This window comes from Podarcis erhardii (genome assembly GCF_964252035.2).
Source record: "Podarcis erhardii genome assembly, chromosome: 8".
In the NCBI taxonomy this organism is placed as follows: domain Eukaryota; kingdom Metazoa; phylum Chordata; class Lepidosauria; order Squamata; family Lacertidae; genus Podarcis; species Podarcis erhardii.
The window spans coordinates 59,898,321-59,925,743 of record NC_138499.1 but is presented as its reverse complement, the minus strand read 5'-3'; the positions used below and the strand labels follow the sequence as shown (position 1 = coordinate 59,925,743).

General features: G+C 42.3%; 1 long non-coding RNA gene across 1 annotated transcript; it reads left to right on the top strand.

The window, feature by feature from the left end:
- The first annotated feature begins 10,080 nt into the window (after positions 1-10,080).
- On the top strand, positions 10,081-27,133 carry LOC309348381. Its single transcript, XR_014159374.1, has 4 exons — positions 10,081-10,226; positions 15,040-15,131; positions 16,442-16,560; positions 26,855-27,133. It is a non-coding gene; the product is annotated as an uncharacterized lncRNA (long non-coding RNA).
- Positions 27,134-27,423: the final 290 nt, after the last annotated feature.

Below are 27,423 nucleotides of genomic sequence, written 5' to 3'. Positions count from 1 at the left end.
GCCTTTCAGAAAATAACCCTTGTACAGAAATGGATTGACCTGGGCATGAATTTTATGGACGTTCTAGAAATGCTTTCATAAACCATTTGTTGTAGGAAAACAGAGCATTAAGGTCACCTCCTCGTGACTTTCCACCCCTCCAAAAATGGTTGTGTCAATTTCCTTTTAGGGCAAACATTGTCTAGTTAAATATTTGCTATTGAATAGAATGGGCAAGACTTTTAGCTGGGCTTTGGTTATCTTTCTTGAGTAAATAGCACAATCCCATGTACACTTGTTCAAAAGCAATCCACTGTGTATCTAATAATAAGTGTGTACAGGACTACAGAAAACAATGATGGGGAGTTGTGGTTTATGGCTTTTAGAGAAAGGCATATTGTACATAATTTGTAGGAACAATCTTGTTTGTAGGTGAGACGTCCCCATGTTCTTGCTACAAATAGATTGGCTTCCACTTACTTAATACCCAGTTGCAAACCATTTAGGATGCTGACTTGCTACGATTTCCCATCCACAAACATAAAAAGTCATTTTGTAAAGAAATAACACCCATGTGTAACATGCCATAATAGATTTTTGCCAGTAGCCTTGCAAAAGAAAAAAAAAAAAGGAAATAGGAAACTTCAGCACTCTGAATCCCATTCTGTAAGGTTCCCATCTCTTATGGAGCAGGAACTAGCAAAGGATTGCAGTCATGGTCAAAGCCAAAATGAACCCAACTCTCTGTGTTTTGTAATCACCCGGTCAACTTTGTGGAAGGTTTCGACTTTCCTCTGTTTGTTCAGATGAAGGGGGGGGATCTCTTTTGGCAGTGCAACTTTTACATTAACATGTAATATTGGGTATATCCACAGGCAGCTGGCTGAGTGCTATTTAAGCTGGGTGCTGAACTAGCCGCAGACACTGACAGGCAGTAGTTAAGCTGCTCTTATCTTTTTTCCTCCATGTCACCGATAATGATACTGTAATTCTCTGCAAAGTGGAATCCTTTGGCTGTGTTTTGACAGCATGCTTGTTATTCCAGTGGCCTGCACTGTTCTCTATGTCATTTCCGTTGGAGAGTTCTCTCCTCTCCCATCTTTTCATTCCTGTTTCAAGATTTTTGGAAGCAAGTCCTCTCATCCTCTGTTTCATAGTTTCTTGTTGTTGTTTCCCCAGCCCCACCCCGCTAGTGCGTATTGTTCACCTTAAATAAGATCTGCAAACAGCCTATTTAGCTCTTGAATATTATAGCCCATTTAGCACTGTTCTTCTGATTGGGGGGTGGGGTATCCCTACAGTCACTTCCTAGTGTCTTTCTTCATTTCCTGTGTTTAGATTGAGGGGATTTGTTTTCCAGATCTTTTCTGGAAAATCGCATATGTTCCCCTCTGCAGCCCGTCAAACCATTAATTCCTGAAATTAGCAGTTATGTCTTTAAATGCTTTTGCATTGTTTACCCAGAAAATAGAAGAGGCCTCCTCTTCCCTTATCTTTCCTTTTCTCAAGATTATATTGACTGTCTTCAGCAAGTTTTCACATTCTGGCCATAATAAATGGGACCCTGGTTCACTAAGCTTTCTCTGCTCACACTTCATTAGTTACAAATTTGGCATGGTTCAAGTGTTTCGACTTTTCAGGAAACTGGAACGTCCCCCTCCTAATCTGTAGGAAGAATATAAGTGATGGAATTTAATTACTACAAAATGTACTCCCCTGCCGTCTTCTATGTGGCCACATTTCTACAAACCAGTGTTTTCTAATTTATGTTTCCATCTCTGTGAACTTAGCAAGATATCCATATATGCATGAAGAGCAGCAGTCAATGTAATTACAGCAGCAATTCTGATAAGCACATAGCTATGCTGTTTAGTAATAGTAAGTATTTAGCAAAAGCAGCAGTTTTGCTGTTAATTATGTTTTCTAAAAGGCCATAAGAATAAGAACATCCATTCTGAGTCCTTTCCACCCAGTGTTATGATTTTTGACAGTTGGCACATTTAGATGTTTCTGGAAATTTATAGCATGGGAATAACTCAAAAAGTTCATTCCTTGCCATCCTTTGGCAACTCAAGGCATTAAAAAGCCTTCCAAATTAGGATGGATGTCCTAAATAAACACTCTACATATCTATCTTCCTCGAATCTATTCATTTATCCAAAATTATTTACGGATTGTCTTTCATTGCAGTTTACAAAGTAAAACCACTGCAAACAAAAAATAAAATATACAAGTGCAATAGAACCGGTGCTAAGGATGGGTGCCTGGTGATGTTTACATTAACAGGCAAGTTTTTAACAAGCAGCGGAACACCTGGGAGGTTGTTCCACAATGAGGGGGCCACCACAGAGAAGGCTCTCCTTTGGATCACCACAAATTGTACTTCTCCTGGGTGCAGCATGACTGGAAAGGCTTCTTTTGATAAGCTCAGTGAGTGGGCTGGTCTCTCAGATAGCCTGGTCCTAAAGCTACTCAGGACTTTGTAGAGTAGAGACTCAATAGAGACATCAGAGTTGGCACGATAGTGAATGGACAGTGCAATTCCTTCAGCGCTGGTGGAAAATAGGATACTCAACTGCTGTGTTTTGTATCAGCTGCAGTTTTCAAATCAACCTCAAGGCACCCCCCTTTTCTAGTCTTTAAATGTTCTCCTCCAAGCCATGACACCCATTCTTGGTCTAGTAATGTTGGCCATATTGTTACTGACATGGTTGCTGGGAAACAAAATAATGCAGTGGCTATAATCCTGCACCTGTGCCACTTAGGCACACTTGAATTCTCTTGCCTTTAAAGATTGCAATGTGCAAATGGATGAAATAATTAGTGATAGGAAAGACAATCCATTTTATTAATACATCCCAGAATTGCTTGTTCTCTTTTGGGAATGATCATGTGTGGGCTATTTGCACTTTAAAGGACATGCACTCATTTTCCTTGTCAGTTTCAGAAAGACACAAAACAGGAGTTTGGCTGCAGGCTAGCTTGGGTTGTTTGCTTTGCCCTGCATCCCATCATACAGGAGTTGGAGGTTGATGTCATTTTTCAAGGTCATGGTACCAGAGCGCTGTGTGGGTCCCCCAGTTTCCCCTGCCTTAGCATAAAAATAAAGAAAGAGAAACAACCCACTTGTATTGCAACTGTGCAATGGACGTAAAGGATCAGTGTTAATAATAAACCTATTCCTTTTGGAATCCACAGTGGCGAAATTCTGTTTTTGAGATGCTTAATGCTCAAGTAGTGAAGAATTGTGGACAGTAAATTGCAGGGCTTTAAGAATGATGTAAGAAAGTGAGTGCAATCTTCAATATGCCTTTTTAAGTGCTACTACTTATACAACTGCTAATAATGTTTTTTGTAATCAGAGCTGGCCCCAGAACATCCAAAGTCAAATTGGCCAGGGGCACCTTTCCAAATTTTCATAACTGCCAAATACAAAACTGAGCAAGACTGAAGATTAAATTGGGGGGGAAATTCACATGCAGAATTGTTTTCTTTCTTTCTTTCTTTCTTTCTTTCTTTCTTTCTTTCTTTCTTTCTTTCTTTCCGTAATTGTTACTGTAATGTTATGAATGCTCAACAAATAGCCATTCCTTTTTTTCAGCAAAGAGAATTTGTGCCTTTGCCATGTACACAAACACAACTGTGATGGAGAATGAATGGCCTGACTGGAGGCAGAGAGAGAGAGAAAGGTATGCAATCCTGAAATTTCTGGCCCCTTTTGGCTACTGCTCTCTGTCCTCAGCAGTAAAAATCTCCCATACCCCAGACTTATAACAAGAGCCATTTATTTAATGTGCAAAAGATGCCTCTTGATCAGTTATGATGTTGTACAATGACACAAATTGTGCTTGGGTACCTGCACTTTTCCTTGGTTTTGGGGGCCAAATCCAGATGGGGTGCATGGTACCAACAAAGGTGCCCCACATTGCCCTAGTCCTGAACTGCCTTATTAAGCTTCAGAGCCTGACTTTATTGTTAGTGAGTTGACCCACGCCTGTTGGTAGCTGGCCAGATCTGCTTATCTGTATGCTGCCTTTACTGCTGCTCATATTGTAAATATTTTGCCTGCTCTTTTTCTTGAGTTTTAAGCCTACCTTCCTGCTTTTTTTAACTTTTCATTTGATAGTTTGCTGTTTTTAATTCATTACTTATTGCTGCTGTTAGCCTTGCGGCTGTAATTTTTTTTGAAAAGGTGGGATAAAAATATTTATCATAAATCTAATTGCGTGTCAAGGTCCCCAGGTCCACCCCAATAACTCACACATCACACAGAAATTTTTGTTTAAGATTTTTGGCATAATTTTGGCCACAACTTTATTAAAATACAAATTTGTGAGTGGTTGCGTAGGCATTGGTTGCGACTATCTGCCCCCACCATGGGGGACAGACTGACATTCCGCACGATGCGAAAGTCAGAATGGGGGAATACACTTGGGGGTTACGCGGAGCAGGGAACCTGCCCTCACCCTAAATGCAACCAGGAGCTCATTGCTATGGCCCGAGCCCCCTTGACAGAGTGGACAAGCAATAGTTAGCTCCCAATTCCTTTAACGGAATCCCTTGCAGCAGCAGTATTAGAGGGGCAGGCACAGCCAATCCATGCCCCTCAACCAACCAAACCATAAACCAATGCCTAACTGCGAACCTTGCAAGTTGTGACGATTTGCTACGCAGTAGGCAAAAACCAAATGGCCCCAGCCAATCAGCCAGATGGACAAAATTCCTACCAGGCCCCCGCTCCAAAGCAGACGACCCCATGACAGGCATAGCTAGGTCAAAGCGAACAACCCTATTCTAGGGAGGGAGGGGCGGGCAATCCAAAGCACGGGCGAAAAGAGGAAGCCCTAGCCTCGTGCAAGGAGTTTTACTATTTCTGGCTGTCAATCAATAAATGGCAACTTTAACTTCTTCCCAACAACAAGGGAAGCCCCAATCGCATTAGTGGCCAACGATCAATTAGCCCGCCCCCCAACTTTGGAGTGTCCTGGTGGCCCCCACCGCAACACGTGCTCTCCATGAAGGATAACACGCTTTGATAAAAAATATGAATCTCTCTTTACACAGCCACTATAGATCAATAGTGAGATCTTTGAAGTTGGTTTTTTTTTTTCTTCAATAGGTTTATTTACACCAACTTGAGAACCTGATCTATCATATTCAGGATGATGTAGAAGCTGAATCCTGAATGTGACCTTCCCTTTCCAGGAGCTCTCATGGTGCCTCTGGGAAGAGAGAGGCAATATTTCCTGGGGACTCTGTGGAATGATGTTACCTTCTTCTTCCCCAAGAACACTTCTCTTTTTTGAAAGCTGATGGATGGGGGCAGGACGTGTGGACTCGAACAGGAGGGCAGGCTCACGGGAGCCTGAATCCTTGGTGAACCCTCCACTAACATCTCTAATTATAAAAAACATTACAGTTGTAACAGTTGCCCAGCCATGAATTATTCTGACAATGTTTAACTTGCAGATAAGAAACCACAATCAGCCTGTCACATATTCCCCACTAACGAGGCTAGCATCAGTCGAAAAGGAAAGGCAGCTCACCACGCAGTGTCTTGCTGTCATAAATTATAGGTATCCAGCATGCATCACAAGGAGAGGAACAGTCAAATAGCATGGGACTCTATTACACATTCTGACAGTGACAGAAAAACACCACTCGGCAGTGTTTAATCTACCATAGCTTGTTTATTCCCTTTTCCCATCGATGCCAGCCTGAAAGATTTGGCACTGCGTTTTGCTGCTATCTGCAATTAACACAAGGATCTATTTAAAGCTTGTCTTTGATAGATAGCATGGGCCTCTCTAATTGCCCAGTGAGTGGGAAATGGGGTACCCATGCAAGGCCCGGTCCTGTTTTGTGCCTTCAAAACAAAAATGCTGCTTTCAGGCAGGTTCCTTGTTTTGCTTGTAATAAACTGCACCGTTACTTGTGGAACTGAAGGGTGCATTCAATGCAAGCTGCAGAATTTCTTCTGGAAATAGCAAAAGACAGCTGGTTACGTTTTTGATGGGAGGGGAGGACACAACCACAGGATAATGTGTTACCCTCCAGGTCAGAAGCTCAACCTAGCTGCCGGGTACTTGCTTTTGCAACCCCCAGCAAGAAAGCAGGAGGTTTATTGAATCCTTGGTAGGCTGCCCTTAGTGGCTCACAAATTTTGCAGAAAGAAATGGAAAGATTTCAGGAAAACCCTCATTGAAAACACTTCTTTTCAAGAGTAGCATTTGATATGCAGAAGCGGATAGCAGAATTATGGCTGTTTGGAGTAGAAGCCAAATAAAAGTTGAGATATGTTAGCAAGGAATATGTACCCTGTTCCTTCCATATTTCCTTCCACTGCCTTTTTAAAAAAAAAAAAAAAAAAAAAAACCAACCAGTTGCTGTCTTTATCTAAGAATATAGTGAAATGCCTTATACCAGGTAGAAGCAACTTGCCAGTGGGGTGGAGCTGCTACGTTAGCTAGGAGGGGTAGGGTGACAGGGAAGCTGCTGCAGTGCAAACACGTGGGCAGAGCCAATGTGGCATTCCTGCCAATTCGTTTGCACCACACTGACCTTGCCTTCACCTTGCCCCTCTCCAACAGCTGAGAAGCCACTCTACCTGGTCTTCTGCTTCTGAAATCAGGCCAGACTCTTAGTCCATCTAGTTCAATATTGTCTGCCAATGGCTGTCCAGGATTGCAGGCAGAAATAGACCTATTCATATCACCAGTTGCCTGACCCTTTTAACTGGACCTCCTGCATGCAAAGCAGATGTTCCTCCATTGAGCTATGGTCCATTTCCCATATCTGTCATCCCCCCCCCCTTGTTACATTTGATCACTTATAAAATATATGAAGGTGACCCCTTGCTGAATGCTGGAGTAATTGTATTTTAAAACATAACACACATTATTCTTTGCACACAAAGTAATAGCAGGTTGGTTAATGTGACACCCTCATTTTTACATGTCTGACCTAGAGCTAAGCTGAGTCCTGAATTACAACACATTTTAATTTGCTGCCAACAAGCTTTCTGCAGTTGGGTGATGCTGTTTTTAATTTAGCCTGCTTGCCTTGGCTCGGTTCAGCCCTTGCCACTGACATAATCAGAAAAGGTCCACATGAAATAGGGAATGAATTCTATCTTGGCCAGTCAGTGGAGTAGATTGGATGCTCCCCAAACCTAATGCTTACTTGCATTGTAGGGCAGAGTGTAAAATATATCTGCAATTATAAGACCTTGTAAAAACTAAAGGACAGTTAAGATTCCTCGGACAGGAACTTCGTCCTTCATTCTGAGTTGTCAGCAATAGTGATGTTAGTAGAAATTTTGGGATCTTAGCAGTTTCTTCAGTGTGAATTCAATAATGGTTTCTGAAACGTATCATGAAGAGCAGAGGAGGCATAACAAAAACAACATTAATGCAAAACAGTTTGCAGAGAGAAAAAACATGCAGCAGGCTTCTGCTTGTAATGCAGAACTGAAACAAAAAACACACAACTCAGGCAGTTCCTGATATGAAAAGCCAGTTCCTTAAAATGTGGGAACACAGCCCATAATTCGGATTTGACAAACTGTGGCTTGTTAAAACTCTAGTTATTGAACAAGAAAGGATCATAAACTACAGTGTGACCAATCGTGTGCTGCGCCTGTGAAATCATGCCCCTTCCATTTTCAGTATGGATGACTGAAGAGCCCCTATGTATGAGCATGATTTAGCAATGTCAGCTGTCATAGGCATACTTTGTTTCGAAGTGTAGAAAACAACTTTGTTAAATAAATGAGAAAATGCAATTAAAATAACTAGAGATAGTGAACCCCAGTCTTTCTTTCTTTCTTTCTTTCTTTCTTTCTTTCTTTCTTTCTTTCTTTCTTTCTTACATCATTTTTGGATGTTTGGAAGAATAAACCAATTTTAACCAAGTTTAATAATAATAATAATAATAATAATAATAATAATAATAAGTTCTTATTTATTATACCCCACCCATATGGCTGGGTTACTTCCTTCCTATGCTCAGTTAGAAGCCTGTCATGCCTCCACCTTAGGGTGGAGGATGGATAATAAATCAAATTGTATATTTTAAACTATTGATTTTTATTGCATTGTTTATATTTGTTGTTTTGGATTGGATTTTCTTTGTGGAGGATTTTTTTTTTTTTTTACTGTGCACAGCACCAAGTACATTCAGGGAGTTATATAAATACATGTTAACAACAACAGCAATAGTCACTACTCCCCACTACTATAGAACAAGGATATTGGTGGTAGCAGCTGAATCATCACCATCATTTTGAGATGTGTTTATGTTCTCTTTCTTGAACTTTGAGCACAATTGGTGTGTGTGTGTGTAAAGGTGCATGCAAATCAAGTCATGATGATGATGATGATGCTCTGTGCACTGGGCATTTGCAGGTTCAAGCTCTGATTGCATTATCGCTCTAGGAAAGCAACATCACTACATGCATAGGCATAAAACTCACAGAAGTTATTCACAAGCTTTCCACCAAACTCTCAAAAGTGAATGCTGCAGATCTGATGTGCAGTGAAATCCTATGCTATGCATGTTTACTGGAAAGGATGTCCCATTGTATTCATCTGGGCTAATTCCCTTATAAAAGTGCACAGGATTGCAGTCTAACTGTATCAATGGGAAATATAAGTGGGACATGAGGCACATACTCTGTGACCATCATAAAACAGACAAAAACCCTCAGACACCTAAGGTGTCCCTAGGAAGCCCGTTGAAGAACCCTGATAATGGAATCATGGTTGGAAGAATATGTCTGAATGTGTCTGTTGTCTGAATATGTCATTCAGAATATGTCTGAATAAATCCCCAGAGCAAGAAAGGCACATTACAGACTTACAAAACTTGGTGTCCTCCAGATGTTTTGGACTATAATTCCTAACCACCCGGCATGGCAAATGATCAGAGATGATGGGAGTTGTAGTCCCAAACATCTGGAAGTTTGGGGAAGGTTGGGGAAAGTTGGTGTAGTATAAGAAATGCATATTATTATTATTCATTTGGCTACGTGTTTACTTGGGAATATATCTCATTATATAATATATATATTATAATGAGAATATATCTCATTATATAATAATAATAATAATAATAATAATAATAATAATAATGTATTATTTATACCCCACCCATCTGGGCGGCTCCCAATCGAGTGTTAAAAACAATACAGCATTAAATATTAAAAACTTCCCTAAACAGAGCTGCCTTCAGATGTCTTCTAAAAATAGGATAGCTGCTTATTTCCTTGACATCTGATGGGAGGGCATTCCACAGGGCGGGCACCGCTACCGAGAAGGCCCTCTGTCTGGTGACAGCAATAATCACTATAAACACGAATAAAACTGAGGTGTAAATGTATTGTTAACTCTTATTATTATAATTGGTGGTGATAAACTTTGCTTATGACTGATGAGAATGTTGAAACACCTCTCATTTTAAGGAAATGTAATTCTTTCATTTCCAATGCTGTGATTCTTTCATTTCCAGTAATGAAACCATCTTTCACAGATGCATTGTACCTATGACTTTAAAAATTATATGCTGGGGTGTGGGGGTGGGAAGCCATGCCTTCTCTGGTATATGATGAATCCTCTCCACATGGCTGTGCAGACTTAGCATGCATGCACCCAAGAGCAGCGTGGTACTCGTGCAAAGCGCAGCACTGGAAGTAAAGCACTCAGACTTTCCATCCCCTGAGCTCTGAAAACGCACAGCCCTCATCCCCCATAATACCCAGATGCCTGGGTTTACAGATTGCACGCACGTTACTTGAAGCAATACACACTTGCAGGCGGCAGCTCAGCCAGGTGAACCAAAATTAAAAACCTCCCTCTGGCAAAGCTATTAGAAGCTGTGCCAAGCTTGTCTCAGCTGGAAACAGCCTTTTTCCATATCTTATGGAGTTCATATGAATTGTTTTCTCTTCCAGGAGGTTGTAAATTCTCTGGGTCAGCAGATAAAACAGAGGGAGGGAGGGAGGGAGGGAGGGAGGAGAACCACCCTCAAATGAAAGACATTTATTATTTTGCTTAAAACGAGCTCCCAGCATTTTATTGAAATCAGATGCCATGTATGGTTTACTTCAAGGGTGTTTTGCAGAAGCCAACTGCAGAGTGCAGTAACTCTGTGGAACACAAACACACAGCGTTCCCACCCAGCAAGCCAAGGTGTAGTCAGAGCTGATTCAAGGGAAAGGTACCTGCTGAACAGACAGGAAGAGCAAAAACGTAACGGATTTTATCTCTTTTACTACATGTATAGCCTGTCATTTTCTCCAAAGAGCTCAAGGCACCACACATGGCTCCTCCTCTCTCAATATTATCCTCATCAGAATTCTCTGAGGTAGGACAGGCTGAGAGACAGGGGAGCCAACATTGGGGTTAGAAGGGGCTTCGGCCCCCTCCATATTGGTGGGCAGCGGGCTGAGCCCCCCAATATGGAGGGGGCCAACATCCCCCACCACTGCAGGGCACCCTCCGCATGACTCAGCCCCAGACCGGGAGCCCAGGAGCTGGGCAGGGACTGGGATGGGCCAAGGTGAGGGCAAATATCTCCCTCTGTGCTTTCCGCTGGGCGGCATCATGTGACACATCATGTGACACATCAGCGCCCCTGCTGAGAGATCATGACCAACCCTAAATCACCCAGTAGGCTTTGTAGATGCATGACCATTTGAATCCAGGGTTTCCCAGGCCACAACAACGCCGTACATTGAAAGCGCATTTATATGACTTCCACCGTCGTGGCTTTCTTCAAGGAATCCTGGGAACCATAAATTGTTCAGGGTGCTGGGAAATGTATTGTGAGGGGGTATACTACAGTTCCCAGGATTCTTAGGAGGAAACCAGTTAAAGTGATATAAATGTGTTTTAAATGTATGGTGTGAATGTGACCGTGGTCTCACACAGGGCTTTTTTTCAGCCAGAACTCGCTGGAACTCAGTTCCGGCAGCTCTCAGGTGGACGTCATTGCCATTCTACTAAAATGAGGGAGCTCATTTTCTAGAAAAATAGTACTGGTCTCACACTCTAACCACTGCACCGCACTGGCTCTCTGGCATAGTTGCCCTTTCTTACTTGATTTGGCTGTTTCTTCCCCCTCCCCAGTTCTTCCTAAGATCATTATCCAACTCCCCTTCTATTTCTCATTTGATCCTGACCTCCGGAGACACTGTTGCAGGAGGGAGCTGCATGCCGGAGTGAGAGAAAAGACTGTTTTTTAATGCTTTTAGCAATGTGACCTTAGGTATTGATTTAGAACCTGCTGCAGCGCTTCAGTGCAAAAAGGGAACTGTGGTAATTAAGTTAGTATCTGCACTTTCTAAAATAGTGCTGAATTGCAACAAAGAGAGAGAGAGACCCCTTTATTTCCTCCCTGCTGTCTCTCACTGAATGCAAATGCAGACACTGCCCTCTGACCCTGTGCAGCTTTCTTCAGCTGCAGCTGTGATTTGTCTTCTCTTTATGCCTTTAGGTAGGGGATGGATGGAGTCAAATCCATTCCTTCTGCTGCCCAGCTTTCTCTTCCCCAAACGGGCACTGAAGCATTTTTACACCCTACCTGACTTAATCACCCCCCTGAGATTTCTAATCTCAGAAAGAAAAACAGAAACTTGGGGAGGGGGGGATACACATAAAAATGGTTCTGATGAAATTGCTTTCCCCCTCTTTCCATTTATGCATGGAAAGACTCCTATCTCAACAAAGTGCATTAAATATAAAATAAAAAATCTTTACAAAAGAGATTTGATAACGCCAGCATCCTGAAAAGCCTGTTTTTGTATTATTTCATTAGCAAAACAGAGCTGCTAAAGGTAATGGCAATAAAACCCTGAGTACCTTGGGGTAAACATGCAAATGACATGCTAATGTATGCAGATTAGCCCGCCATGTTCAGTGTCCATAAAACCCCCACTAAATGCAGCTAATTAAAGATAGGTAAGTTGCTGCTGCCTGGCATTCTGCAGAAGGCAGTATATTATCACAATTATACTACGAGTGCCTTGGGGAATCTTGTCTTATATCTACCTTTCCAAATAACTTTCTTCTCCCTTTGATTTTTTTCCCCTACTGCGAAAGAGCAACCGCCTCTTTTCTTCATTTCTCAAAGATTCAGTGTAAGTGAACTGTAAAATTTAATAATGAAACAAAAGACTGGTTCTGCAAATACTGTTGAATGCGGTGCAATTGAGATCAGTAGGTGTTAAGCATGAACTAAAAGTTATTTTTCAGAACAGATATAAAGAGAATTCCAGGATTAAATCTTACTTTCTCTCTCACACACACCTGAGTCAACTCTAAGCCAATTATTATTAAAAACAAAACAAATTCCTTCCAGTAGCACCTTAAAGACCAACTAAGTCAGTTCTTGGTATGAGCTTTCGTGTGCATGCACACTTCTTCAGATAATGATAATTGGTATCTGAAGAAGTGTGCATGCACACGAAAGCTCATACCAAGAACTGACTTAGTTGGTCTTTAAGGTGCTACTGGAAGGAATTTGTTTTGTTTTGACTATGGCAGACCAACACGGCTACCTATCTGTAACTCCAATTATTATTATTATGGAACTGAATCATTTTACTGACTACCAGCCCAAAGCTCTGGCCTGTTCTTAGAGATCTGAAAATATGAGGGTGTTGTAAATATTTTCTAATTGCACAAATGCCTATTTTTAGATGCAGCAGAGTATATTTGTTTTTATAATAATTTGCATATTTTTAAATGCCATATTATGGCTCTAAATGCTGTTTTGTGCCTGGAGCCTACAGGAATTGGCTGGGTTTAAGTAGCTCAGTTGGTGAATGGATCCATTGTGTGCTCTTGGTTTTGAATAAACCAGGTTGTCAGTCCTTGAGCAGAGTGAAAGCTACTTGGTGGCAAGAGCTTTGAGGCATTTTCCTTACAGATAGCTTTAAATTCGTTTCCTGACTCGAAGACCAAGCTGTGGGATAATGCAAATGAGCAAAGACCTAAGCCTGCTCAAGTATTCAGAAGTATTCCTGTGACAGCAGAAGAAAATTAGAGCTCAATACTATACATGTTTACTCAGGTATGAATCCCATTGAATTCAGTGGGGCTTACTCCCATGTAAATAGTTATAGGATTGCAGCTGGAGCCAAGACACAAGATTTACCCACCCGGGAAGAATGGCAGATGAAGTTGATGGACTATATGGAATTGGCAGAAATGACTGGCAGAATCCGAGACCAGGGAGAAGAGTCGGTGGAAGAAGATTGGAAAAAATTCAAAGATTATTTACAGAAATATTGTAAAATTAATGAGCTTTAGAAAAATGGTGGAATGAAGTTATATGGCTTTGGCAGAAATGTTATAAGGAATTAGGTACAGATAGATTGTTAAAGTATTAAAGGGAAAAAAACAAGGTTAGAATATGTTAAGATTAATTACAGGACAGAAAATAGAGGAAGATGGAAAGGAATTGCTGAAACAGTTAATTGAAGTGGAATACAAAAAGGGAGGCATGAGGAAGTCAATGAAACAAGTGAATGAAGGTTAAGATTGAAAATATCGGAAGTGTTTTTAACTGTTTTTGTTTTGTTTTGTTAATACAATGTTTTATGTATTGTTTTTGCTTTTGTTTTTGTATTGTACTATATTGTTTTGTTTAATCCTTTTTATTTCTTTTTCTAATCTTTAAACTCTTAATAAATATTATTTTTTAAAAAAGGATTGCAGCTGGAGCCTTACTTAGTTATTCAACTGAGGCCACATTGTTCTGCCTCAGTCAGTGATATCAGTGCTTACTTAAACATGATATCAGTGCTTACTTAAACATTTAGGCACACATTTAGGCACACATTGAGACCCTGTGGTGAGTTACATGTTGTTTGTGCCACAGTTCTGAGCCTGTGGCAAAATTTCTCTCTCTCTCTCTCTCTCTCTATATATATATATATATACAGTGGTACCTCAGGTTAAGTACTTAATTCGTTCCAGAGGTCCATTCTTAACCTGAAACTGTTCTTAACCTGAAGCACCACTTTAGCTAATGGGGCCTCCTGCTGCTGCCACACTGCAGGAGCACAATTTCTGTTCTCATCCTGAAGCAAAGTTCTTAACCTGAGGTACTATTTCTGGGTTAGCAGAGTCTGTAACCTGAAGCGTATGTAACCTGCAGCGTATGTAACCCGAGGTACCACTGTATATCACACTTCAACAGTTGATGCATCGAGAGGGGATGCATAAAATGAGGGAGTGGAAGAAAACATGCAAGGCAGTGGATTCCTGTACACATTACAACACAAGTGAGGTTTAATGTGATATTACCAACAAGCAGAAAAATGGAAAGCTGGATTTTGATAAGATTGGGAACAGTGGGACATAGAGAATGTGAATCAACATTACCAGCAGCTTGAAACCCCACCTTATCATCAGTTCCCTCCTGAATGAATTGCATGTAAGAACACTCCTCGCTTCGCCTCATACTTTCTTTCTCTCGTCTTTCCAAGTTTAAAAAGATACAGTGAAGGACTTCAGAATTCTGTTGCCAAAGTCTGCATCCTTACGATAACATTCAGCAGCCTGGTGCCATCCAGATGTTTGGGACTAAACTCCCAGCATCATGCTGCCTGGGGCTGATGGGTAGAGCTGTCAATTTAAGTTTTTCTTCAGTTTCTCATTTCCCTTCCAATCTTAATTTCAGTATAAATTACTGTGCAAAGCAGCTGCAGCAGCTGAGTTGTGTCACCAGTGGGACTCTGTGGGGCATGACTGACATTCTCCACCCCCCAGGTTTTGGCAGTTTCTTGTGTCTGGCTCCTCTGCAAACTTACATAGTTCTGAAGACCTGCCCTATGACACCATCAGTCCGTCATTAGACAATGGAATACTGCCTGCGCCATACATTGTCGGTGACTGTTATCTTTTTTCACACATTCACTGGATTGATTGATCCATACGTATGTGTGGTAAGGAGCAGGAACATGCCAGTTCTGCCCTTGCTTCAGACCTCAATATGTTCAGCTGAACATTGGAACACAAGGTACGCTGTATTATTATGCGTTTTCTGTTCACACAGTTGGCAACAATGCAAAAAGAAGTTCGCCAACTCATTCATATGAAGCCTACAGTATGTGTCTTCATGTATGTGTCCAGACCTTCAGTTAAAAGGTAAAAGGTAAAGGACCCCTGGAAGGTTAAGTCCAGTCTAAGGCGCTCATGGGGTGTGGCGCTCATCTCACTTTGAGGTCAAGGGAGCTGGCGTTTGTCCACAGGCAGTTTCTGGGTCATGTGGCCAGCATGACTAAACTGCTTCTGGCATGAAGAGTACCAGAGCTAGTATGGAAATGCTATTTACCTTCCCGCCGCAGCGGTACCTATTTATCTACTTGCACTGGTGTGCTTTCGAACTGCTAGGTTGGCAGGAGCTGGGACAGAGCAACGGGAGCTCACCTCGTCATTTGTATTTGAACTGCCGACCTTCTGATTGGCAAGCCCAAGAGGCTCAGTGGTTTAGACCACAGTGCCACCTGTGTCCCTTTTAGATCTTCAATTACTGTAATGTGAAAAACGGGTGCAGCCCTCCCCCTCCTTCGTGGATTCAGTGAATTGGTCATTAATCTGTATGAAGGCCATGATTATAGAGCTGTTTTCCCACTTGAAGATACCTGCAAATATGTATTTCTTTAGATTTATGGGTCACCCAAGCCTCAGGGAAGGTAAACATTCCATAACTCATTTGCTCTCTGTTCACTATTGCTGTGGGTCTGCTCTTACTTCTTGTACAAGAACAGTGACTTCAGGAAGGCCACCCAGGGACTCAGCAGCTGAGACGGGAAAGGTTTTGAGTTCAGGTTCAGAAGAGCGACTGTGGTTGACTTGGGAAGAGGAAAAAAAGAGTTCCGTCTTGTAAAAGTCATTTCTGCCTATTTAAGAAGCACTTCAATGGAGTGGCAGCACTTCTTTCGATTAAGCCTTATTCGCGGGGAAGGGACAGCACAGAATCTGCTGATATTGGCAGAAATGGCCTTGGCTTCTTTTCGATGCTTCCCTTGATGAGGGTTTAAAGAACAGCTTTGGATCTGGCAGTCAGAGGACTTTTCCCACTTGTTTTACTTCTAAATATTCTTCAAAAGCTTCAGTGGCCTACAGAGAATCACTTTGATTCTTCAAGCATATTCACCACAGAGGCTTACACCTACCTCGGACGATGCTCAACTCATTTCCTATCCACATTCAAGTTTCTAATTATTACTCTCAGGCACAAGGTGCTCTCAGCCTCCACCCAAACCACTGAATTTATGAAAGGATAGATGGGAATTTGGGCTGCAGATGGGTAGGATGAGCCCTCTGATAAATGGAGTGGAGACTACCTTACCTGGGCAAATGGGGCAGTGTCCCACCAACCTCAGCCAGTTCCCACCTGCCTTCCTTCTTACTTACTACCAGTCCAGAGGGGGTAACACTGTCTGCCTTATTAGGAAGAAGATGGAGACAAACTAGAATCATTTGGCTCTGCCTGCCATTGGTTCTGGATTCACCTACTGCTTGACCTTCCTGCTTTCCTGTGCCAGTGGGCACCAGCCACTACTGGCTAAAGGTAAATTAGTTTTAAGTTAGAGCATTCCCCCCCCCCATGTGAGCACTATGCTGTTGCCCACAGCCTGTTAATTTCAGATCAGAACACCAAAATGTGAGTGCTATAGCTAAACCATTGGTATTCAGGTAGTGAGTTGTCAGAGCCTGACCCTCAATTCCCCATGTACTCCATAAGCAATGGTAGTTCCTAACCGGACCCTGATATCATCTTTTGAGGCTCTCCTTCGTGTCCCTCCTCCTCGAGAGGTTTGGAGGGTGACAACAAAAGAACAGGCCTTCTCTGCAGGGGCTCCCCATCTGTGGGATGTTCCCCACAGGGAAGTTCACCTGGTGCCTTCATTATACGCCTTTAGGCACCAGGCAAAAAAATTCCTTTTTAATCAGGCCTTTGGTTGATCTGCTTTACATCCTATGCTCTTAAAATGTGTTTTTTTGTGGGGCGGGGGCATTGGGTTGTTGTTTTTATTTTTATTATGTATTTTTTGGTTTTATATCTTGATTTTATTCTGTGAACCGCCCTGAGTCCCCTGGGTATAAGGAGGTTAAATAAATAAATAAATAAATAAATAAATAAATAAATAAATGTATGCTCCTGAGGATGCCCACTCCCATTTCCTCCATGGTGAGAAAAAGAAGGCCACTTTGCTGGAAGAACTTGCCCATCATGACTTCAACTCCTTGCTCAGTGGTAAAGCTTACCGACTGAGCATGGGCCAGTTGAAATCTCTCAGCCGACCCAACCTCACAGGACTGTTGTGGGGAGAAATAGGCACACTGCCCTGAGCTCCTAGGAGGAAAGGTGGCAATGAAAAATATTCTAATTTGGGACAGCAGTTCCTCCTCAAAGGCCGTGCTGTTCAATATATTTAGCAATCTTTTCAAAGTAAATACTTACTGGCCTATAGTGGGTATGGGTTCCTTACCTTTCCATACCTTTGTCAGAGGTTTTATCATTCAGAATGTGAATTTAAACTTCACAGCTCTACTATCCTTGTCGCTTGGGCTAGTGGTGAGAAGACTGCAGTGAGAAGATATTTTGATGGCAAGTTGAAGTACACTGGATAGCACTTGATCTTGCTGATGGTCTAACATGAACCCTGGTGTTGGAGTAGGAACCAACAAAACTAATTTTAAGTCTGAACAATTGTCCTACAACCAGAGGGTGATAGTGGTTCTAACAAACTTATAAACAATGGTTCTAACTGGTGAGCCTCTTAGATTTCAAAGGAAATCATGCTGATTTGACAGTTTGCAGTTAGTAAGCATCAGTGAAACAGGTGAACAGAAGAACAGGCCCCAAAGCACTGCTTGCCTACATAAGGACATGCCTTACCAAAATTATGACCACTAAATCTAAACAATCTACTGATGCAAATTTCCTTTTCTTGTGACCAAATATGATTTTTAAAATGCACACTTTTGGTTACCAAACTCTGTCTTTAGCTCAGCAGAATGGAGCATTCTGCTCTTACTCCTGAAATCATCCCACAGTGGTAGGTCAATATATTTCCTCAATAAAGAACATAAACTTATTAACATATGAGTAATACATATCAATGTGATGTTGCAGCAATGTGGGGATTTTTGTACAGCAGCTGATATTCCCAGTGACCTTGTAATATGGATGAAATCCAATATTAAAACCTGAAAGGGGTTATTAGGGAGAGGGGAGGGAAAGCCTGGCAAGATTCTTTTGCACAAGTGGCCTTTGTAGAAAGAAATAAGAAATGAAATCCAGCCACCTGCTGCAAGGCATGGCTATCCAGGCACCAGTCTGACCCCTCCTCACTTGACCTGCTGTGACACCACCCAGGCTGTACACATAATGCAACCCAAACATCTGATCTCGCAAACCGCACTGGAAAGTGTGAGCAAGTACATTGGCACATCCCTCACGTACTATGCTGCGATGTTTTCTTTCTTTCTCCATTGGATCGAGCCATTCTGCAGCGGGAGCTTTTAATAGACCAAAAGAAAAGAGATCTATCACAAGACTGCCCTGGTTTTGCACCCTTCGTTTGTTTTAAGCTGGAGTGACCTCAGAGAGCACAAGACTAGTCCTCCTGCCCGGCCCTTTTCAAACCCAAGCCTGTCTCAAAGGAGTCTTGTTTTCTTGCTGGCTTTCGCACACCAAGGCACTGTTGTGTGACTTTAACATTGTAAATTATGTCTGTTTAAGAAAATGTCAGTGTTTTTTAAAAACAGAATTACAAGAACTGTGGAAAGGCCGGGCTGTGCATTTTACTCCCAAAGTTTGAATGCAAGGAGAATGGTACATTCATCATTCTAAACCAGCAGGAAAAGAGACGAAAGATGGATGCACAATGCAACTTCAGTCCCAAGTAACGTGATAGCTGTTTCTTTTCTTTAAAGCAAGCTTATCTGGGACATGTTAGTGCTCATAATCTGACATCTGAGGCACTATCAATGCAGGTCTCTACTTACAAGCAACTGAAATGTTGAAAAGTCTCTTTCTTAAAAATTGAGGTTGCTTCCATATGATATGCTACATTAACCAGGGGGTTGCTTGGGGTAGGAACATTTTGTGGTCCTCCAAATAGGATGACATGGGCACCCCATTGCCAGCTGTTTTTGTGTTTCCCCTTCTTCAATCAACGTCATCATCGGGAGCAGTCATCTAACTATGCTTGCCATTGCATTGGCTTTAGGCTTACTATATCCTACATACTGGGGTATTTAATGTGAACATAGCTCTGTGTGTATTTTGGTTTAGTGAATATTTCAGGACAATAGCGCAAGTTGCTTCTTGCCTGTTGGTCCCCCCCCCCCAGGCACACACCTTAAGACCCATGTGATGATGATTGGTTGCCAGATCCAGAGCCCATGTAGGTGTACAACCTGATGAAGATGGAAGATGGGAAGGTAGGACCCAGGGAAGTCTGAGTTCAGTCCCTCCAACTGTCCCTTTTTTCCAGGTACAGGCCCAGATTGACAGAAGCCATCTCAGTTTCTTATCTGATCCCGGAATGTCTCGCTTTTCCTTAAGACATCTGCATTTTCACCAGAGTAATGCTGAAGGGTATGATAAGATGTCCCTATTTTCATTGGAGAAATATAGGAGGATATGGAGTTATGCCACCCCCAAGCCAAGGAGATGAGTAAATTACAACCTTTAGAAGACACCTGAAGGCAGGGAAGTTTTTATTTTAATGTTTCATATTTTATTATGTTTTTATTTATGCTGGAAGCTGCCCAGAGTGGATGGTGCAGCCCAGTCAGATGGGTGGGAAACAACCACAACCACAACCACAACAACAGAATAAAGGTAAAGGGACCCCTGGCCATTAGGTCCAGTCGTGGCCGACTCTGGGGTTGTGGTGCTCATCTTGCTTTATTGGCCGAGGGAGCCAGCGTACAGCTTCCGGGTCATGTGACCAGCATGACTAAGCTGCTTCTGGCGAACCAGAGCAGTGCACGGAAATGCCGTTTACCTTCCCGCTGGAGTGGTACCTATTTATCTACTTGCACTTCGACGTGCTTTCAAACTGCTAGGTTGGCAGGAGGAGGGACCCAGCAATGGGAGCTCACTCTGTTGCGGGGATTCGAACCACCAACCTTCTTAGCGGCAAGTCCTAGGCTCTGCGGTTTAACCCACAGTGCCACACGCATCCCAACAACAGACTAGGATGTCCCTATTTTCATAAAAAAAAAATGGGAGGGCATGTGAGTTGTCTTCTGATTTCATCATGGATGGTGGAGATTTGCAGTGGCAGTGTAGGCTGTGGAGCTGGCTGAGGAGGAAGGTTTAAGGGGTGCCTGAAATATATGGCTTGGACATAGCCTTAAAAGTAAATGGGAGGTGAAGAAGGTGACTATATTTTGTTGAGAACACAAAAATAGTAGCAGCAATGGAAAGGAAGCTGTGAAACTTACTGAACACAACTAACACTGTGTGTGTGTGTGTGTGTGTGTGTGTGTGTGTGTGTGTGTTTTGGAACGGCAGCCTAAAAAATAAATGAGAATAAACCACTGTGGTAGTACAAGTAAGAAACCTCCTCTTCAAATGGAGATGTGTATTATATCGGATGCGACTTCAGTAAGTACAAGGATTGGAATGTTCTGCATAACTAGAGGACAGAGGACAGATAAAAAGCTGAGTAGGTGTGGCAAAAACCTGCTTCTCTTATGCTTACAAAGCCCAGATCAAGCGCATCAACTCTAGGGGGTTGATGTGTCTCAAACCCCAGCAAATTGGGGGGTGGGGATTGTCTGCTACAGAAGAGGAGAGTTAACTGTGAATAGGGTTAAGTGGTGGAAGAGGAAAGTCCCTAGCAAGAATTAGTATGTCTGCAGTTGATCATTTTATTAAAATAATGAATACTTTATTTTGTTTTCAATGGCCTGAAGACATGTATAAAGTTGTTTATGAGTTATTTAAAGATGGGGTTGAATGGAGACTCTGTAGTCATAGCAGTCTGTTTGGAATTCTTGTAATGAGAGGTCAGATGTGATGCAGCAAGGAACACACAAAGCAGGGAGAAAGAGGGATGGAGATCCATTTATAAAGGTCAAGCGATCAGATTTTTCTTAGCGGGCACATGTGGTTCTAGTTTGCTCGTATTTTCCAAGGGCTTGTTCTCACAAGCTTCTATTTCTCATATCATAAAAACGATGGTAACAAGGTCAATGATAAATTGCCTTGCTCTGGATTTGTTTCCATCATCTTTTTTCCAGCTGCTCCAGTCGCTGCCTATGCTCCAGTGAATCTTCGCTTCCATCAGCGCTGATGCATTGGGGCAGAATCACCTTATTCATAACTCCCCTCCTAAAAAAGAGACCCATACCCATGATAAGATTCTTACGATAGCTCTTTGGATGGAGCTGATAAATGCACTGAATCAGACATGTCCTTTAGAAGTAGTTGCCAGCCTTTTTCTTTCTGCAAGAGTGTCATAAGTCAGGTGCAAAATATGAAGCAGTGCTATACTACTGTTCACCGGAGTACATTTGTCAGCCACTCACGCCTTATGCAGTCACTTCTCACGCCTTATGCAGTCACTTCTCAGGACTGCCGTATAAAATGTGACTTGAATAGCCATTGACAAATATTGTCACAGGGCACCTTCTTTCCTGGCAGTAGAAAATGAACATAAGAAGAGGCTGCAGGATCAGGCCAAAGACCTATCCATTCCAGCATCCTTTTCTCACAGACAGTGGTGTAGCATGGCAGGGGAGGGAGGGGCTCCCGGGGCAATTGCCCCAGGTGTAATTTTTATTTAGGGGTGCGCCCCTGCAGTTGCTGCCCTGACTGGAGGCACTCCCTGCCCCACCTGCCCACCTAACTTGAGCAGCAGCATTCTGAGCAGGAGCTGGGAGAAAACAGGAGGAGGACAGGCCCTTTCATCCCTCGGTCGCATGGCATCCCATGCTGGTGGGGAAGGCAGGCAGACAGCGAGACTCAGGGTGGCATGGCACCCCAGCCCAAGGAGGCATGTGCATGTCCTGCCACTGCTCTGCAGCTCTGTTTGGCAGCAGAGGCCACAGTTAGGGAGCACAATACTTACTTTAGGAGGTACGATACTTGCCCTGGACGCTGACAAGCCACGCTATGCCACTGCTCACAGATGCTCTTGGGAAGCCCACAAGTAAGACCTGAGTGCAACTGTACTCTTCCCACAGCAACTGGTATTCACAGGCATACTGAATAAAGATTGAGCATTGGAAATGCCTACCAAGAAGAAACAGAAATGATCAGTTGTTTCACCACTTGTTTAATATCTGAGCTATTGCAGTGTCTCTTCTCCTGGCTTACTCATCTCTCACGCTCAAGCTCCCTTTTCTGTTTTCATTTCTGCTGTTCATCATTGCTCTTCCCACTGGGCACTCTGAGTACAAATCACCTCTGTTTCCTCCATCTTCACTGCTAGAGAGACTTCTCTGTATTTTAGGAACACTCCCCTATCCACGGCCAATCTTCCATCCTTGCTGCTTGGATGTGGATCTCTGTTACACACTAAACAGATAAAAGCGCTTGTTCAGGGGTCCATGGTCACAACTCCTCAGGCACTAGACTGGCAGAAAGTCATATTAATTACAGTAGCCTTTGCAGAAACTGCTCTCAGCCGATTAGATCCCACATAGGAAGAGAACCTTTATACGCTCCTCATCAAGTCGACACAATTTAGCACTGTTCATAATTGGAGTGGCTCAAGCTGTTGCACGACAGAAGCATAAAAATATGAAATTTATTTTCCTGATACTAAATATTTCAAGTTCTTGTTTTAAGTGTTCAGAAAGTGGTTATGACCCGAGGCGCTTCAGACACATGTAATAGTGTAAGACACAAGCTATTTCATTATTTTTTTATAAAAAGCAACTGATGCAATTTTCATTCCTTCACAAACCATCTAAGTGTACAGCAAATTGTCTCCCAAATGAACAAACCAACCCCACAAGCAATCAGGTTTCGCTCTGAAAACACTTATTTAACTGTTTCTTATTATTATTTATATATGCCAGCAAATTGTTAGACATTTTAGCAGTCCATAAGTAAAGCAACTGCATTTCATATTCATTATGCTTCTCCGAGAAATATATTAGGTGCTATGTGTAGCAATTTTTTACATTAATAACATGATTATTGTGACCCTTCAGCTTTTCAAATAACATAGATAGATATAGATAGATGATAGATAGATAGATAGATAGATAGATAGATGATAGATAGATATAGATAGATGATAGATAGATGATAGATAGATAGATGATATAGATAGACAGATGAAAAAAATAATTCAGTCTGGAAAAACCTGTTGGACTAGTGAGGCTTTATAAGATGTCCATAGGGTCAAACATTATTAAGTATAAATATAGCCAGGGAGCCCATCTAAAGCACTGGGGCCAGTGTTGAAAAGGCTATGCTCTGACAGCTCACAGATATTTTCAGAAATAGGGCAGGGAGCAAGGAAGAGGTTTTTCTGGGTTATGCAAAACCTGTGGTGTGTTTATTAAAACTAACACTTAAAATATGCTTAGAGATAGTTGAAGCCATTGCTGCAGCATACACTGAAGAGGAAAGAGCTATAGCTAAGTGGCAGAGTATTCGCTTTGTTTGGAAAAGGTCCTGGTTCAATCCCCAGCATCTCTAGCTAGAGCTGAGAGACAACTCTGTCTGCAACCTTGGAGAGCCTCTGCCTGCCAGTGAAGACACATACTGAGCTAGAGAGGCTAATGTTCTAACTCAGTTCGAGACAGCTTCCTGTGTTGCTAAGATACACCTCCATCTCAAAATGTGTAAGGAGCTATGGTGCAGGGTTCTGTTCCAGCTGCAGCTTCCAAATAGTGCACGGCAATCACCAGTCTTTGAAGAAATCCCCTTTTTAGATCCAGTCTTCTCAAAGGGCATCATGGCCTCAGTAGATCCACCCAGAAACAGAAAGGTACGTATCCTACCTAGGAGACAAGATGGGCAAAATAGAGATGTACCTGATGCACTATTTGGAGGAAGTGAAACTTCCTAAAGGAGGTAGGAACTGAGATGGCATTGAGGGCAACATGGTGCTGTAACCTGGTTAAACCTAACAAGGTCTGGGTCTGTTCAGTGCTTGGTTGGGCAATCACCTGGGAACTCGACACACCACAATGAAGTCTAATCATAGATGAATTAAATATAGAAATTGTGAAAAGGTTTGACATGAAAGGAGGAGCACCTGTAGTGATAATTCTTGGGAAAGGGCAAGAAGAATCCCAATAGGTGATTATTTTAAATCCATTCTTTCCTACAACTTTGCCACTACCTCCTTGTTCGTGACCAAGCTGGTGCAGGAAAGAAGAAACATAGCACAATCCAACTTTTTCCAGAGCGCAGTACTTGAGAGGTCTTCTTTGCAATGCATGCAGATGAGGTGATGGTGAGGCTCCCAAGTTTGCTTGTGACGTATTATGATAGGATAGAGGAAGTCAGAGAGTGGGGAAAAGAAGCAAAGGCTGGATCCTTCTTTTCCCTTCTTTGATGATACCATTAAAATGGTATCACTTCTTTGCAAGGTTGGTTAAATGTTGCATTTCAGCTGGCTGAAAATCTTTTGTGAAAGCTCAGGTTGAATCTGTGTAGTCAGAAGTAGCCACCACCAAGTTCAACGGAGCTTACACCCAGGAAACTATGCATTGGATTACATTTATGCTGATCATAATAAATTGGGTATTGTGTGCTATGTGCTCTTTGATGTTCACAGGCAGTACAGCCACCTGAACAGGGTACTTTATTTTGGTGTTTTGGGAATGTAGCTCTTTAGCCAGTGATGGAAGGGAAAGAATTTTTTTGTGGTTTAGTAACATGAGTAAGGGTGGCGCTGTGGGTAAAACCTCAGTGCCTAGGACTTGCTGATCGTATGGTCGGTGGTTCGAATCCCCGCGGCGGGGTGAGCTCCCGTCGTTCGGTCCCAGCTCCTGCCCACCTAGCAGTTTGAAAGCACACTTAAGTGCTAGTAGATAAATAGGGACCGCTTACTAGCGGGAAGGTAAACAGCGTTTCTGTGTGCTGCGCTGGTGCTGGCTCACCAGATGCCGCTTAGTCACGCTGGCCACGTGACCCAGAAGTGTCTCCGGACAGCGCTGGCCCCCGGCCTCTTAAGTGAGATGGGCGCACAACCCTAGAGTCTGGCAAGACTGGCCCGTACTGGCAGGGGTACCTTTACCTTTAACATGAGTAAAAACAAGAACTAGTTGCAGAGTGAAATTGAGACCTTATAAAACTGTTGTGGGCCTCCCACTAGGGAAGGGACATGCAAATCCCTTTCTACCTGTTGTCAAACAAATGCAGACCCTCCAAGTGTCCCTATTTTCCAGGATGTCCCTGATTCAGAGAAGCTGCCCCGGTTTCTGATTTAATCCCGGAATGTCACACTTTTCCTTAGGATGTCCCTATTTTTGTTGGAGAAATGTATGGAGTTATCTGACCCCTGAGCCATCTGAAGGCAATCCTGTATAGGGAAGTTTTTAAAAATATTTAATGTTTCATTTTGTTTTTGTATATGTTGGAAGCTGCCCAGAGTGGCTGGGGCAACCCATTAAGATGTGTAGGGTATAAATAGTAGAATTATCATTATGGAATGGGACATCCCTATTTTCATCAGAGAAATGTTAGAGGGTATGCAAATAGTATGTGATATGCACTCCAGAACACACACCACTTGTACATATAACTAACACTGCCCATGTGATATGCAGGTGTTTTAGTTTATAACTTTCTCCTCACAGACAGCAGCCAGATTTCCCAAGAGTTTATGCTCCACGGTTTCTTGGCAAAAAGAAGAGACATTGTACAGGCTCACAGACCCTGGCTGTTGATAAGTGTATTTGTTTTCATTATTTGATTTTTTTAAAACAACCAAAACAAAACAAAGCAAGATCTTCCGTTGTGTAAATCAGCTGGGCAGATGTTCTCAACACTGTTCCTTGGCCCGTGAAAAATGTGTGAGGTTTACATAGTGGCTAGACCATCTCAGTCTCTGTGTTATGTTTCTACTAATCCTATGATACCTTACAGTCTACCACTGTGGTTCATAAATCAGTTAAGGCAGAGCACAGAAGCACAGGATATAGTGCACTAAGTACACCTTGTCATACCCGGCTCCTGTGAAAATAATATGCAATTTGAAACACAGCCATTTATGATGTTGCTTTATGCTGAGTCGGACCATTTAAACCAGCATTGCCTATTCTGACTGGCAGCTGCTATCAAATATATCCAGCCTCTCTGGGGTAGAATATGTTGAACCTGAGGGCAAGTACTTTGAAACAATGCATTTAGGATTACCCCATCTTTCATTTCATTCCATTTATTATATTTTTGTGCTGCTTTCCACGCGCACAAATCACAAAGCGGCTCACAAACAATAAATAACAATAACAGAATTAATTACAATAGCAGAACCTCAGAAATTCAATATAAGTTATATAGAATAATTAACAAATCCTCAGTAAAACAACCACATTCTATAAAACACTATTAACAAGACAGCTTTTTTAAAAAAGCTGAACAGCACAAGCACATAAAAGTCATATTATAAGACGCACAGAGCACCCATAATCCGCCAATAACCAAAAACAAACTTGGCACTGTTGAATTCACACACACACACACACACACACACACACACACACTCCTCACCCATATGACCACTAATCTTCTACTCAGCTCATCAAAAGACACATACACGTAGTGCCCATGGCAGCAATTTCATTCTGAAAGCTCCTAGGACTTGAGGGTGGGGGTAAAGCAATTGGAAAAACTATTGCCTGATGGTCAGCACAAAGTCTCTCTCCTCTTACAGTTCTTCCTCTGGAAACAGCTCCCTAACCAAAGTTCCCTAGGGCTGAAGGGCGGGGCAAGGCAAGTGGAAAAGTCTTAATGATTTTAGTGAGCCCAACACTCTCATCCTAAACAACTATCTTTGGAAGTAACATCCATAAAACTGAATAGGATTGAGTGATCAAAATGTAAGATAGTTTGTACATTATGAGCTGAAATAATAAAACGTTATCCAAGGGGACGATGCAGCACAGGTGGATTTCAGAACAGCTTCACAAAAGCCAGAGGGAGTTACCACAGCTGCAAGTAGTAGCTGTTGTCTCATGAGCAGCATGCCACCCCTTACACATGTTTCGAGCTGTATCTTTGATCAGTGTATTCAATGCAGTGAGGCCCCCACAATCTTTGAGAGGGAATAGACAGATAAATCTCTGGATCAGGCTGTAAGTGCCCTAAGGTTTTATAGCTAAGGAAGCAGTCACTTTCCCAAAGACCTGAAACTCACAAACCCAGCAACACGTGTAGAGGCCAGTTCTTCACTAGGAAGTTTTCTCGGGATAAAATTTCCTGTAGTATTTTTTTATTCCTCTC